The sequence below is a fragment of the Kogia breviceps genome, chromosome 10 (assembly GCF_026419965.1).
Source record: "Kogia breviceps isolate mKogBre1 chromosome 10, mKogBre1 haplotype 1, whole genome shotgun sequence".
Lineage (NCBI taxonomy): Eukaryota > Metazoa > Chordata > Mammalia > Artiodactyla > Physeteridae > Kogia > Kogia breviceps.
The window spans coordinates 39,759,171-39,772,646 of record NC_081319.1 but is presented as its reverse complement, the minus strand read 5'-3'; the positions used below and the strand labels follow the sequence as shown (position 1 = coordinate 39,772,646).

Genomic DNA, 13,476 nt, shown 5'->3' with positions numbered 1-13,476 from the left:
TTGAATCTTAAATTCATTTAAATGGAACCTCAAATGCAAAAGAAAAATTACAAGCTAAACACGCCTACCTTTTTTAAAATTCCAGAGTCATACACTAAGTTTTGCTAAACAGGAAAAAATACATGAGAAAAACTTATTGTGAGAATATAATATGCAAGAACAGCCCTAGCAGACCACATGTTTTTTTTTGTTTGTTTGTTTGTTTGTTTTTTGCGGTACGCGGGCCTCTCACTGCTGTGGCCTCTCCCGTTGCGGAGCACAGGCTCCGGACGCGCAGGCTCAGCGGCCATGGCTCACGGGCCCAGCCGCTACGCGGCATGTGGGATCCTCCCGGACTGGGGCACTATCCCACATCCCCTGCATCGGCAGGCGGACTCTCAACCACTGCGCCACCAGGGAAGCCCCAGACCACATGTTTTCATCTTTTTAAATTTGAAGTATAATTGACTTACAATATTATATTAGTTTCAGACATACAACACAATAATATATTTATACACTACAAAATGATCACCATGGTAACTCATTACCATCTGTCACCATAAAAAATTATTACAGGGCTTCCCTGGTGGCGCAGTGGTTGAGGGTCCACCTGCCGATGCAGGGGACACGGGTTCGTGCCCCGGTCCGGGAGGATCCCACATGCCGCAGAGCGGCTGGGCCCGTGAGCCATGGCTGCTGAGCCTGCGCGTCCGGAGCCTGTGCTCCGCAGTGGGAGAGGCCACAGCAGTGAGAGGCCCGCGTACCGCAAAAAAAAAAAAAAAAAAAAAAAAAAAAAAAAAAAAAAAAAATTACAATGTTATTAACTATATTCCCTATGCTGTACATTACATCCCTCTGACTTACTTGTTTTATTACTAAAAGTCTGTACCTCTCAATCTCCCTCACCTATTTCATTCATCCCCCGACTTCACTCCTCTATGGTAACCACCAGTTAGTTCTCTTTGAGTCTGTTTTAATACATTTGTTCATTTGTTTTATTTGTTAAATTCCACATATAAGTGAAATCATACTGTATTTGTCTTTCTCTGTCTGACCTATTTTGCTTAGCATAATACCCTCTAGGTCCATCCATGTTGTCAAAAATGGCAAGATTTCATTTTCTTTTTTAGCTGAGTAATATTCCACTGTGAATATATACCACATCTTCTTTATCCATTCACCTATCAATGGGCACTTAGGTTGTATCCTTATCTTGTAAATAATGCTGCCTTGAGCGTAGCGGTGCACTTATTTTTCTGAATTAGTGTTTCTCTTTTCTTTGAAAAAATACCTGGAAGTGGAATTCCTGGGTCATATGGTAGTTCTATTTTAAATTTTTTGAGAAACCTCTATACTGTTTTCCCTTAGCTTAAATATTCACCTCTATGAGATTCAAGTAGGTAAAAGACAAGGCCTTGAATCAAGGGCACAAATAAGTAAAACCTTAGGGCTTCCCTGGTGGCGCAGTGGTTAAGAATCCACCTGCCAATGCAGGGGACATGGGTTTGAACCCTGGTCCAGGAAGATCCCACATGCCGTGGAGCAACTAAGCCCGTGCGCCACAACTACTGAGCCTGAGCTCTAGAGCCCACGCGCCGCAACTACTGAAGCCCGTGCACCTAGAGTCTGTGCTCTGCAACAAGAGAAGACACCACAAAGAGAAGCCCGCGCACCACAACGAAGAGTAAGTAGCCCCCGCTCGCCGCAACTAGAGAAAGCCCAGGTGCAGCAACGAAGACCCAAAGCAGCCAAAAATAAATAAATAAATAAAAGAAGTAAAACCTTAAATTACCCTTTAAATTAAATAGCAGCTAAAGCAAATAACGCTCCTCTCCAGTTTCTGAATATGAGATGTCCGCAGTTTTTCTCTCCATTCTAAGCCACCTCCCCACACGCCATTCTAGGACCTTGCTCCATCAGATGCTACCTCTCCACTGGCTCATTTCCCTCTGCATGTGGACATGCTAATGGTGACTCTAACCTAATAAAACAAAACCAAAGACCTTCCCTCATACCTGTACTTCTTCAAGCTACCACCAGGTCCTTTCTTTACTTTTTCAAAATGTACTCCCCATTCCCTGTCTGAGTCTTCGGCAGCCCCTGCCTCCCTCCCTCACTGTCTCTGTCTCTGTCTCTGTCTCTCTGTCTCTCTCTCTCTCTCTGTCTCTGTCTCTGTCTCTCTCTCTCTCTCTCTCTCTCTCTCTCTCTCACACACACACACACACACACTCCCTGACCCACTGGCACCTGACCTCTTCTACCACAACCCCACTGAAGCCTCTATCCTATCCCTGGAATTACAGCTGGGTCCAATCATTTCAACACTGGCCTTACCCAACTTGACCTCTTTGCTGCTTGCAACACCACTGACGCCCAGTTAGTTCCTACCTTAGCTCCCATCTCTGTGCTCCCACAATATACTCTGTAATAGCAGTCTCCAAAATCAGCTCCTCAGTCATAAACTCACTCATGTACTCAACAAGATCTTTTTAAGTACACACTATAGACCTGGCTGTATGCTAAGTGCTGAAGACAAAACAAAGAAAATGAAAATTCCCCATCCTCACAGAGCTTCTGTTCTATTGAGAGAAAAATAACAAAAAACAAATAAGAACTCTAGATCATTACTTGAGCTCTAATGTAACCATGTGGGGTGCTACTGAACCCCCAAAACAGAGGGACCCAATCTAGGCAGGGCAATCTGGAAAAGCCTCTCTAAAGCTGAGGCTTAAATGAAGAGGACCCAGCTGGTCAGAGCCACAGAAGAAAGATTCAGGAAAGACCAACAGCAATCACAGACTACTTAGAGAGAGAAAGAACCGGGCAACAAGCGTAGCAGGCAAGGATGGATAGGGCTAGAGAGAGAAGGCAGAGAGAAAAATATGGATCAAATCTTGCAGAGGGGCTTCCCTGGTGGCTCAGTGGTTGAGAATCCGCCTGCCAATGCAGGGGACATGGGTTCGAGCCCCGATCTGGGAAGATCCCACATGCCACGGAGCAACTGGGCCCGTGAGCCACAATTACTGAGCCTGCGCGTCTGGAGCCTGTGCTCTGCAACAAGAGAGGCCGCGATAGTGAGAGGCCCGCGCACAGCAATGAAAAGCAGAGGCCGCGATAGTGAGAGGCCCGCGCACAGCGATGAAGAGCGGCCCCCGCTTGCCACAACTAGAGAAAGCCCTGGCACAGAAACGAAGACCCAACACAGCCATAAATAAATAAAATTTATTTTAAAAAAAAATCTTGCAGGACTGTGTGAACCACAGAAGATATGTGAATTTCATTCCACTTACAATGAGGGGATTTGAACTGAAGATTGATATGATCTGGTCTCCATTTAAAAAAAATCTCCCTGTCTACTGGGTGGAGAATGAACTAGAGACAGCAAGGCATATGAGATAAGAAACTTCTGTGGTTGTTGAAGGCAAAGAAGAGAGCTAGGGTAGAAACACAGAAAAAGCAGACTAGGTATGAAACTCAAAGCACAGCAACAAAAGAAAAAAACAGATAAACTGAACTTTATCAAAATTTAAAACGTGTGCTACAAGAGTGTAAAAAGACAACTCACAAAATGGGAAAAATATTTGCAAATCACATATCGGGTAAGAGACTAGTATCCAAAATATATAAAGAACACTTACAATTCAACAACAAAAAGAGAAATAACCCAATTAAAACATAGACTCAGGACCTGAATAGACACTTCTCCAAAGAAGATATACCAATAGACCACAAGCACATGAAAAGATGTTCAACATTATTAGTCATTAGAGAAATGCAAAATCAAAACCACACCAAAGGGGCTTCCCTGGTGGTGCAGTGGTTAAGAATCTGCCTGCCAATGCAGGGTATGTGGGTTCGAGCCCTGGTCCAGGAAGATCCCACATGCTGCAGAGCAACTAAGCCCATGCGCCGCAACTACTGAGCCTGCGCTCTAGAGCCCATGAGCCATAACTACTAAGCCCACATGGCACAACTACTGAAGCCCATGTGCCTAGAGCCTGTGCTCCTCAACAAGAGAAGCCACCACAATGAGAAGCCCACGCACCACAACAGAGTAGCCCCCACTCTGCCACAAGCAGAGAAAGCCCACGTGCAGCAACGAAGACCCAATGCAGCCAAAAATAAAATAAATAAAATTTAAAAATAATAATACTCTATTGTATATTTGAAAGTTGCTAATAGAATATCTTGAAAGTTCTCATCACAATAAAGTTTACCTGTGAGGTGATGACTGTTAACTAATCAGTTCACAATATATATGAAATTATGTCATATACTGTAAACTAATACAATGTTATATGTCAATTAAATCAACTATACTCCAATATAAAATAAAAATTAAAAATATGTTTTTAAATTTCCCAGTTTGATATTGTGATATAACAAGAAATATAGAGCCTCCCTGGTGGCGCAGTGGATGCGAGTCCGCCTGCCAATGCAGGGGACATGGGTTTGTGCCCCGGTCCGGGAAGATCCCACATGCCACGGAGCGGCTAGGCCCGTGAGCCATGGCCGCTTAGCCTGCACATCCGGAGCCTGTGCTCCGCAACAGGAGAGGCCACAACAGTGAGAGGCCCGCGTACCGCAAAAAAAAAAAAAAAAAAAAAAAAACAAGAAATATATATTTGGTTTTCATCCCAGACTCCTGGCAGAGCTCCTAAAACCTTTGAAATTTCCTTAGTGATAGAAGTGAGAGGAGAGTCTTCTGTTATTCAAAATAAGCCCCTTTCAACCAAACTGAGTTTATGCTAATGAGGTGACACTTGAAAGATGAAGACGGGTTATGAGAACAACCCTGTGATTAGAGGGCTGGAAATTTCAGCCCTACACCTTGACCTACAGGGAGGGACGAAGAGCTGGGGATTAAGTTCATCCTTGATGATTTAATCAATCATGCCTATGTAATGCACCCTCCATTAAAAACCCTAAACGAAGGGGTTCTGAGAGCTTCCAGGTTGGTGAACACACTGAGGTGTGGGAAGGTGGTGTGCTCGGAGAGGGCACAGAGGTTCTGTGCCCCTTCCTACATACCTTGACCTATGCATCTCTTTCATTTCGTTGTACCTAGTTGTATCCTTTATAATAAGCCAGTAACAGTAAGTAAAGCACTTTCCTAAGTTCTGTGAGCCATTTGAGCAAATTATCAAACTTAAAGTGGGGTCATGGGAACCCCAAATTTATAGCTGGTCAGTCAGGAGTACAGGAGGCCTGGATTTTTGATTAGCATCTGAAGTAGAGGGCAGTCTTTTGAGACTGAGCATTAACCTGTGCAGTCTGCACTAACTCCAGGTAGTTAGTGTCAGAAGTGTCTTGAGTAGAGAAACAATAATTTTTCCTTTACCTAGTTATCTTTTTTAACAGTATATCCCCCTAGTACTCCAAGAATCATACCAGGTTCACCCCAGGTCAGGGTGAACCTTGACTTTCCTCTCTTCCTCACCTTCTAAAAGTAGGGATTCAATAATTCTTATCAACTCTATCAAAATAAGAATCTCAAATATACAGCCCCACACTGAACATAAGCAGACATTAGATGAAGATAAAGGTTCAACATTCTTTTTTTTTTTTTTTTTTGCGGTATGCGGGCCTCTCACTGCTGTGGTCTCTCCCGTTGCGGAGCACAGGCTCCGGACGCACAGGCTCAGCAGCCACGGCTCACGGGCCCAGCCGCTCCGCGGCATGTGGGATCTTCCCGGACCAGGGCACGAACCCGCGTCCCCTGCATCGGCAGGCGGATTCTCAACCACTGCGCCACCAGGGAAGCCCTCAACATTCTTAAAATGAATAAAGTTGAAAGTAAAACACTGAGAAAATTTTTCCAAAAGTTAATTCTTTTCAAAAAATTTTAATACCTTGTGCTTCAAGTGTACAACAAATTTGGGTGATCATTTCATAATGTACGCAAAATGTCAAAACATGTAGTACATCTGAAACTAACATAAAATACAATGTCAATTGTATTTTTTAAATTTTTATGGAAATATAGTTGATTTACAATGTTGTGTTAGTTTCAGATGTACAGCAAAGTGATTCAGTTATACATATTATATATACATATTCTTTTTCAGATTCTTTTCCATTATTGGTTATTACAAGATAATATTAAGTAGAGTCCCTTGTGCTATACAGTAGGTCCTTGTTGGTTATCTCTTGTATATATAGCAGTGTGTATATTTCAATCCCAAACTCTTAATTTATCCCTCCCCTCTTTCCCCTTTGGTAACCATAGGTTTGTTTTCTATGTCTGTAAGTCTATTTCTCTTTTGTAAGTAAGTTCATTTGTACCATTTTTTTAGATCCCACATATAAGTGACATCATACGATATTTGTCTTTCTCTATCTGACTTATTTAACTTAGTATGATAATCTCTAGGTCCATCCATGTTGCTGTAAATGGTTTTATTTCATTCTTTTTTATGACTGAGTGGTATTCTATTGTGTGTGTGTGTGTGTGTGTGTGTGTATCTCACATCTTCTTTGTCCATTCATTTGTCAATGGACACTTAGGTTGCTTCCATGTCTTGGCTATTGTAAATAATGCTGCTATGAACACTGGGGTACATCAGCTGTATTTTAATTTTTTTAACTGTACAACAAATTTGGTATTCATATATATTGCTGGTAACTGTGTATACTGATTGAAACAATCCTTCTGAAAAGCAATATGACCACGTAGTACTTATTAAATGCCAAAAAATGTATCTTTTGACACAATAATTCTGTTTCTAGAAATCTATTCTAGGTAAATAAGTCAAAAATGGAAAAAAAAAAAACCTTATGCACTCTTTGAGAAGATACAGTCACAGATGCAACAGAACTCAGGTCTGCCGGCTCTTGCTTCCGGCTTCTGCTCCCAACTCACCACTGTTGGCTTTCCCCAAGGAACAAATGTATGAGGAAGCCTCACCACAGCCATGGCTCTTAAATATAACAGAAAATCACCCATGGAACCAGAGGTGGTGATTTATTACCAAACTAGAATTACCCTAACCAACCACAACGTAAATCTCTGTTGAAGGCATGTGCTGACTTGATCAGAGGAGCAAAGAAAAAGAACCTCAAAGTGAAAGGATCAGTTTGGATGTCTACCAAGACTATGAGAATCACTACTTAGAAAAACTCCTTGTGGTAAAGGTACTGACTTGGGATCTTTTTCAAATGAGCATCCACAAGCAACTTATTGATTTGCACAGTCCTTCTGAGATAATTAAACAGATTAGTTTTGTCAGTACTGAGCCAGGGATCAAGGTTGAAGTCATCATTGCAGATGCTTAAATCAACTATTTCAATAAATTGTCAGTTGTTAAAAAAAAAGCTGGGGCTTCCCTGGTGGTGCAGTGGTTAAGAATCCACCTGCCAATGCAGGGAACACGGGTTCAAGCCTTGGTCCGGGAAGATCCCACATGCCGCGGAGCAACTAAGCCTGTGTGCCACAACTATAAGCCTGTGCTCTAAAGCCCGTGAGCCACAACTACTGAAGCAAGCCCGTGTGCCTACAACCCATGCTCCACAACAAGAGAAGCCACCACAATGAGAAGCCCACGCACCAGAACAAAGAGTACTCCTGCTTGCCGCAACTAGAGAAAGCCTGCACACAGCAATGAAGACCCAATACAGCCAAAAATAAATAAATAAATAAATAAATAAACTTATTTTTTAAAAAAAGAAGCTGTATGCATTTTTTAAAAGTTTATACTAGCAAATATCTGGAGGCAACCTAAATGGGGAATAATTATTAGTATTTATAATAATATACTAAATTTGCAAAATACAGGAGAAAAATCATTATGACAACAAAATACTGGCAAACTAAATCCAGCAGCATATTAAAAGGATTATAACTTACACCATGACCAAGGGGGAATCTATCCCAAGAATGCAAGGTTGGTTAAACATATAAAAATTAAAATGTAATATACCACATATTAAAAGAATGAAAGGGAAAAAAAACACATGATGATCTCAACTGATGCAGAAAAACCATCTGACAAAATCCAACACCCGTTTGTACTCAACAAACTAGGAATTAAAGAGAATTTCCTCAAAATGGTGAAAGTATTTATGAAAAATCCACAACTAACATCTTACTTAATGGTAGAAGACTGAAAAAATTTCCCCTAGATCAAGAACAAGACAAGGATGCCTGCTTTAGTCACCTTTATTCAGCACACTACCGAAAATCCTAGACAGAGCAATTAGGCAAGATAAATAAATTAAAAGGCATTCAAGTTGAAAAGGAACAAATAAAACTATTCACAAATTATATGATCTTACATATAGAAAATCCTAAAGAATCTACAAGTTGCAGGGTACAAGATCAACATACAAAATTCAGTTGTAGTTATAAATATTCACAATCAACAATCTGAAGATGAAATTTAAGAAAACAGGCCTTTTCTGGCAGAAATGGAAAAGCTGACCCTAAAATTCATATGGAATTGCAAGGAGTCCTGAAAACCCAAAACAATCTTGAAAAAGAAGAACAAAATAGTGGTGATGGCTACACAAAACAATTAATGTACTTAATGCACCTGAACTGTATACTTTAAAATGGTTACAATGTAAATTTTATATATATTCTCTACCACAATAAAAAATTCAATATGACATCTATGTGAAGAAATTTGTAAATGCATACAGCCTTTTCTGTAAAAAATAAATAAGGCAAGAAAAAATGAGAAGCAGTTCAGGCATGAAATAATATGAACAGTATAATGACATTAACTCCAGCCTAGAGTCAAACACTGCTTATGATATGGTCTTGGATAATCTCTAGGCCTCAATTTCCTCATCTGTGAAATGGAGATAACTATTATCCTTACCTTAAAAGATCAGGATGATTCAATGAAATAATGCAAATAAATCACTGAACACTGAGACTAATACAGAATAAAGGCTTAATAAATGCTAGCTGTCCTAATTGCAGAACTGTATTTACAGTTACAATTATGTAAAATGTATTCTCTTGATGTGAAGGTCTCCTCCAGCTGATATTTCTTGATCTAGCTGATAGGATACACAGTGTGTACACTTTATAAACAATCAAGCTGCATATTTATGATTGTACCCCCTTTTGCATACATGTTTTACTTCAGAAAAAGTTTACTTAACTGAAAAAGGTGATTGCGCAACATTGTGAATGTACTTAATGCCACTGAACTGTACACTTAAAATGATTAAAATGGCAAATTTTACATTATGTATATTTTACCACAATTTTTTTAAAGGAAGAAAAAGGAAAGAAAGCTGATTGTGGTGATGGTGTAGAGAATAGATGGGGCGAAGGAGAGATGAGTGGGAGATCTACGGGATGATCAGGTGCATCCAGTTAAGAATCAATAAAAAACAAACTAAAGGCAGGGACAGTAGGGAAGGAGAAGATGGGGGGGGCAGACATTAAAATAAATGAGAGAAAGAGAGAGAGAGAAGGAGAAAGTGACTGATTCCTGGGTTTCTTGCTGCAGAAATTAGAAGAAACAGCAGTGTGACAGGTTAACAACATCAGTTTTAGGCTTCATGAGTTTGACAGATGAATGAGAGGTGATGAACCAACAAGATGAGCATAAGTAGGTGTGTGTCTAGTAGACCAAGTTGTAGTTTTGACTTTGAAAGTTCAGGTTCAAGGCAGCAAAAAAATGCTCAAGAGGAGAATTGCTCACTGAGGGAGAAATGGTAACAAACTAAATTTGGGGGAACATCAACAAACATTTAAAGGGCAGAAAGGAAGCCAAGTGGCGGATGAAGAACAAGGGGAATAAAGACACAGATGCCAAGGAAGGAGGCAGTTTCAAAGGGGGCTGGTTCAACAGTGTCAAAATCCTGTGGAAAGATCCAGATATGTGAACTGCAGAAATATTATTGTTAAGCAAGTCCCAAAAAAGTTCCACTAATGCAATTTAGACCAACTCCTCCTGTTATGTGATATATACTGTGCAATAAAAAATGCTGAGGAAATATCCTAAGGAATCCACTAAACAACTAAAAAACTAATAAACAAGTTCAGCAAGGGTGCAAGATACAAGGTCAATATTTGAAAAATTAACTCTATTTCTATACACTTGCAATGAGCAATCTGAAAATGAAATTAAGAAAACAATTCCACTTATAATCACACCAAAAGGAATAAATTACTTAGGAATAAATTTAACAAAAAGAAGTGCAAAACTTATATTCTGAGAACCACAAAACATTTGTAGTTTTTTTTTGAATTTCTGACTTTTATTTCATTTATTTATTTTTTAATTTTTTATTATTTTTATTTATTTATTTTGCAGTACACGGGCCTCTCACTGTTGTGGCCTCTCCTGTTGTGGAGCACAGGCTCCAGACACGCAGGCTCAGCGGCCATGGCTCACGGGCCCAGCCGCTCTGCGGCACGTGGGATCTTCCCGGACCGGGGCACGAACCCGTGTCCCCTGCATCGGCAGGTGGACTCTCAACCACTGCGCCACCAGGGAAGCCCTTCATTTATTTTTTTAAACAGCAGGTTCTTATTAGTTATCCATTTTATACATATTAGTATACATATGTCAATAATATCCCAATTCATCACACCACCACCACCGCCACCCCCACCGCTTTCCCACCTTGGTGTCCATATGTTTGTTCTCTACATCTGTGTCTCAATTTCTGTCCTGAAAACCAGTTCATCTGTACTATTTTTCTAAGTCCCACATATATGTGTTAATTTACAATATTTGCTTTTCTCTTTCTGACTTACTTCACTCTGTATGACAGTCTCTAGATTCATCCACGTCTCTACAAATGACCCAATTTCGTTCCTTTTTATGGCTGAGTAATATTCCATCGTATATATGTACCACATCTTCTTTATCCATTCATCTGTCGACAGGCATTTAGGCTGCTTCCATGACCTGGCTATTGTAAATAGTGCTGCAATGAACATTGGGGTGCATGTGTCTTTTTGAATTATGGTTTTCTCTGGGTAGATGCCCAGTAGTGGGACTCCTGGGTCATATGGTAATACTATTTTTAGTATTTTAAGGAACCTCCATACTTTTCTCCAGAGTGACTGTATCAATTGACATTCCCACCAACAGTGCAAGAGGGTTCCCTTTTCTCGACATCCTTTCCAGCATTTGTTTGTGTGTAGATTTTCTGATGATGCCCATTCTAACTGGTGTGAGGTGATACCTCACTGTAGTTTTGATTTGCATTTCTCTAATAATTAGTGATGTTGAGCAGCTTTTCATGTGCTTCTTGGCCATCTGTATGTCTTCTTTGGAGAAATGTCTATTTAGGTCTTCTGTCCATTTTTGGATTGGGTGGTTTTTTTAAAAATATTGAGCTGCATGAGCAGGTTTTGGAGATTAATCATTTGTCTGTTGATTTGTTTGTAAATATTTTCTATTTCGTCTTGTTGGTAGTTTCCTTTGCTTTACAAAAGCTTTTAAGTTTCATTAGGTCCCATTTGTTTATTTTTGTTTTTATTTCCATTACTCTAGGAGGTGGATCAAAAAAGATCTTGCTGTGATTTATGTCAAAGAGTGTTCTTCCTATGTTTTCCCCTAAGAGTTTTATAGTGTCCGGTCTTACATTTAGGTCTAATCCATTTTGAGTTTATTTTTGTGTATGGTGTTAGGGAGTGTTCTAATTTCATTCTTTTACATGTAGCTGTCCAGTTTTCCCAACACCACTTATTGAAGAGACTGCCTTTTCTCCATTGTGTATCCTTGCCTCCTTTCTCATAGATTAGTTCACCATAGCTGCGTGGGTTTACCTCTGGGCTTCCTATCCTATTCCATTGATCTATATTTCTGTTTTTGTGCCAGTACCATATTGTTTTGATTACTGTAGCTTTGTAGTATAGTCTGAAGTCAGGGAGTCTGATTCCTCCAGCTCCGCTTTTTCCCCTCAACACTGCTTTGGCTATTCGGGGTCTTTTGTGTCTCCATACAAATTTTAAGATTTTTTGTTCTAGTTCTATAAAAAATGCCATTGGTAATTCGATAGGGATTGCATTGAATCTGTAGATTACTTTGGGTAGTATAGTCATTTTCACAATATTGATTCTTCCAATCTAAGAACATGGTATATCTCTCCATCTGTTTGTATAATCTTTCATTTCTTTCATCCATGTCTTACAGTTTTCTGCATACAGGTCTTTTGTCTCCCTAGGTAGGTTTATTCCTAGGTATTTTATCTTTTTTTTTTTTTTTTTTTTTTTTTTTTGTGATACGCGGGCCTCTCACTGTTGTGGCCTTTCCCGTTGCGGAGCACAGGCTCCAGACGCGCAGGCTCAGCGGCCATGGCTCACGGGCCTAGCCGATACGCGGCATGTGGGATCCTCCCGGACTGGCGCACAAACCCGTGTCCCCTGCATCGGCAGGTGGATTCTCAACCACCGCACCACCAGGGAAGACCCCTAGGTATTTTATCTTTTTGTTGCAATGGTAAATGGGAGTGTTTCCTTAATTTCTCTTTCAGACTTTTCATCATTAGTGTATAGGAATGCAAGAGATTTCTGTGCATTAATTTTGTATCCTGCAACTTTACTAAATTCATTGATTACCTCTAGTAGTTTTCTGGTGGCATCTTTAGGATTCTCTATGTATAGTGTCATGACATCTGCAAACAGTGACAGTTTTACTTCTTCTTTTCCACTTTGTATTCCTTTTATTTCTTTTTCTTCTCTGATTGCCATGGCTAGGACTTCCAAAACTGTGTTGAATAATAGTGGCGAGAGTGGACATCCTTGTCTTATTCCTGATCTTAGAGGAAATGCTTTCAGTTTTTCACCATTTAGAATGATGTTTGTTGTGGTTTTGTCATATATGGCCTTCATTATGTTGAGGTAGGTTCCCTCTATGCCCACTTTCTGGAGAGTTTTTATCATAAATGGGTGTTGAATTTTGTCAAAAGCTTTTTCTGCATCTATTGAGATGATCTTATGGTTTTTATTCTTCAATTTGTTAATACAGTGCATCACATTGATTGATTGCCATACACTGAAGAATCCTTGCATCCCTGGGATAAATCCCACTTGATCATAGTGTATGATCCTTTTAATGTGTTGTTGGATTCTGTTTGCTAGTATTTTGTTGAGGATTTTTGCATCTATATTCATCAGTGATATTGGTAATTTTCTTTTTTTGTAATACCTTTGTCTGGTTTTGGTATCAGGGTGATGGTGGCCTCATAGAATGAATTTGGGAGTGCTCCTTCCTCTGCAATTTTTTGGTAGAGTTTGAGAAGGATGAGTGTTAGCTCTTCTCTAAATGTTTGACAGAATTCATCCGTGAAGCCATCTGGTCCTGGACTTTTGTTTGGAGATTGGAAGATTGTTAATCACAGTTTCAATTTCATTACTTGTGATTGGTCTGTTCATATTTTCTATTTCTTCCTGGTTCAGTCTTGGAAGGTTATATACCTTTCTAAGAATTTGTCCATTTCTTCCAGGTTGTCCATTTTATTGGCACAGAGTTGCTTGTAGTAGTCTCTTAGGATGCTTTGTATTTCTGCCGTGTCTGTTTA

The 13,476-nt window shown here is 39.9% G+C and overlaps 1 protein-coding gene and 1 pseudogene across 1 annotated transcript in view; one reads left to right on the top strand and one right to left on the bottom strand.

The window, feature by feature from the left end:
- The window catches only part of PRKAR2A (protein kinase cAMP-dependent type II regulatory subunit alpha), an 84,663-nt gene that overhangs the window by 63,963 nt on the left and 7,224 nt on the right, over positions 1-13,476 (bottom strand). The window lies entirely within an intron of this gene.
- LOC131764084 (small ribosomal subunit protein uS10-like) lies at positions 6,897-7,257 on the top strand (annotated as a pseudogene).